Source organism: Athene cunicularia (genome assembly GCF_003259725.1).
Source record: "Athene cunicularia isolate RWA chromosome 3 unlocalized genomic scaffold, athCun1 chr3_part1, whole genome shotgun sequence".
In the NCBI taxonomy this organism is placed as follows: Eukaryota; Metazoa; Chordata; class Aves; order Strigiformes; family Strigidae; genus Athene; species Athene cunicularia.
In genome coordinates this window covers 4,699,043-4,702,092 of record NW_020799097.1, presented here as the reverse complement: position 1 = coordinate 4,702,092, position 3,050 = coordinate 4,699,043, and positions in this window count along the sequence as shown.

Here is a 3,050-nt window from a genome sequence, read left to right as displayed (position 1 = left end):
ACAAGTTAAAGTGGGGCAATTATTCAAGTCCTGATGATTCAAGGTTTCATCCCCATCTTTTTCCCCCCAAAAAAAAGATGCAAAACTATTACTTTTTGTATTTTGAGTGGCCTCAAGCTCAAATTCAGATTCCCATTCTCTCAGGTAACATACACTCACACAGCAAGACTCAGCCTTCACCCTGAGCAGCTAACATTACAGAGAGGTAAGACATAAAAAGGAAGAAACAGATATACCACACATGCAAAATATGAGGAACATAGCAATGGCTTGGTGGGTGATTTGTCCAAGGCGACACAGAAAATCAGTAGCAGAAGCAAGGAGTGACCTTCACATGCACCCCAAAACCTTTACCACCCCCCACCCCATTCACCCACTGCCCTCTAACCACATGCATTTCCTACTATGTCACATACTGCAGCACACATTACAGTGACTTGGAAAATTCTCCCCTTGGTCTGTCAAGCATAAACTCATCAACTGTTCCTGTAACATGGTTCTAAAGGCTTTGAAAGCATTAAAGAGTCTGTCTGCTGAGGATGTGGTAAGGTCACAATACCAGAAGCTGCTACTGAAGGAGAGACATTTTTCTGCATGACTTTGGCAACAAGCAGCAACCACCTATGCTGTGTAACAGGTGTAAAAGTCTTGCACTGACATTTCTCTTCCTAAAGTCCAGAGCCACCACTTGAAAAAATAATCTAGCAGAAGCTGGTAAAATTCAGTGACATAAATCATGATTAGTGAGACAATCCAGCCTGCAGGATAACAATAAATAATGCAAAGAAGATGCAAATGCATTGCATTTTAGCAGGCGCTGACATAACCCTATTGAAAATACCTGCACCGACATGAGACTGAAAAGAGATTTCTTTCATGGCAGGAGGAGTTTGCACATTTAAAATGATCATGCATAAATATTATTAGCCAAGCCTATCTTTGGCCTGATGCTTTCAGTTTGATATGATGTGACCCGAATTTCTGCCCTAATGTAACTCTCTTATCTAGTCCTCATCCAAGCAGTCTCAGGGGCAGCTGCGTTTATGCTTTGAATACAAGAAACCATTCTCTGCTTTTGAGGGGGGAAAAAAGAACAAGACACAAAGCCTCGCCAAAAAAAATAGCCTTTATGTCAAGGGCAGGCTGATATTCAGACACCCCCAAAAATTAAATTAGGCTGAGAGGTCTAGGAGGAATAAAACACCCTAATTAGAGAGAGGGTTTCCACAAATTAATAAATAAATATTAGCAATAGATTATGAGGCCAAAAAATGTCTCCTGAGTGAGTCGCTGTGGACAGTGGACAGTATTCCTTATGCTTCTTACATCATTCAGGAATTCAGAAGGTCTTCTGGTTGATTCCCAGGAATGGTCCTTTGCAAGAAGGTTCGGGTAATCCTAGAATGGGATATTCTCTTCTGATTCCAAAACAATTGGGTGCCTCATTTGATTAGTCTTACCCAGGCCTCATCCCATACTTTGCCACTGTAGAAAAATCTATTGTTTATTTTAGCTGGAGAAAATCTGAGATTAAATTTTAGCACTGAAATTATATTCCAGATTCTTGGCAGATACATGTGCACTTTGGAGACGGGGAGTATGCATGGTAATTTTTCTTCTGTAGCTCTACACAAAGCTTGCACTGCATTTTTATTACATTTTTTGACAGGGCAGCCTGTGTTGCTATTTCTGAAGGTTGCCTGACTCGGGATGGTGGCCAAGAGGAATTACCATGAAATTAGGTTGTGCCTTGCCGAAGCCATAGCAGAACATCCAGTGAGATTACTCTTAACAGTGGCATCTCCATCGACACAATGAAAATGGTTGGCTATGGGGTGTTCTGCTGCTCAGACACTGCAAAGCAAACAAAGAACTTGATGATGGAACTTGTCTTGTCATAATACCTTCTTCCCTTTCTAGGAAAGATCCAGGGCTTCTTTCTGGGTAATAAAAGATGTATAACACTCCACTGAGTCTTTTCCTATGAAATTAACAGAAATCTGTGGCAGTGTACTCATTCACTTAAATGGGGCCAGAATTTCACCTTTAGCTCATTTTTCTCCCAGACCTGCTGAAATATTAATAAAGTAACTCTTGATTTGAAAACCAAAGAATTTCACTGATATCTCATTACTTGAGGTCTTTTTGAGTGGATATAGCTACAATTAGGCTGTCAGAACTAAGTACCAGAAACCTCTACAACTTGAGGAAAAGCTTTAAACTGTAACCATCCATCATCTCTCATTAGTGACAAAAAGACCCAAGTCTTACGCGGCAGTGTCCTCCTACACACCAATTTCTCTCCTCATTGAGAAGTTCACAGTAAGGCATTTGTGTCCCTGTCTCCAATAGATTTATGGTCCCTGATTCTTCACTTAGCTGAAGATAACTTCTTCTGGACTCTTACCCAAAACTGCATTTTTAGCTACTACTCTGAAAGAGGAATTACAAAGGAGTTGCACACCTGTCATATAGAGAAACTGAGGCTAAAAAAGAAGATGTCTTTAAACAAAGCCACCATCTCCCATGTCCCAAGACCTGTGTGATCTACTAAGTGATTCTGCTTTCCTAAGACAACAGCTCCTTACCACTCCATCATCATCATCAGGAATAAGCAACAGGCTGTGGGAAGGAATGCCATGCTCCAATTCATGCTGTTTTGTTTTGTTTTGTTTTACCTTAAAAGTCTCTTTGATATTTTTATACCATCAGACAGCAGCCAGCTCTTTTTTTTTTTTTTTTTAACTTCCTCCCTCTGGACAAGTAGGATATTAATATTATCCCTGTAACAAGCAGCAGAAGGAATAAAACATCTAGGTAAATACTGCAAGTGAGATTAAAACTCTCTAGCTTTCTGATGTAACCCTGTGACATAGCGTTTCTAGTGAATTAAACCAAATGTACAAGTATTTAACGACTAATCCTTTTAAGTATTTTAATGCCCCAATGAAGATTTCTTATAGGGAGAGGCAAAGCATATGTGGTTTCCGTTAGAGTCTGCCTGCAGGCAGAGGATTGAGCAGATTGGCTTTTTTTTTTTTTTTTTTTTT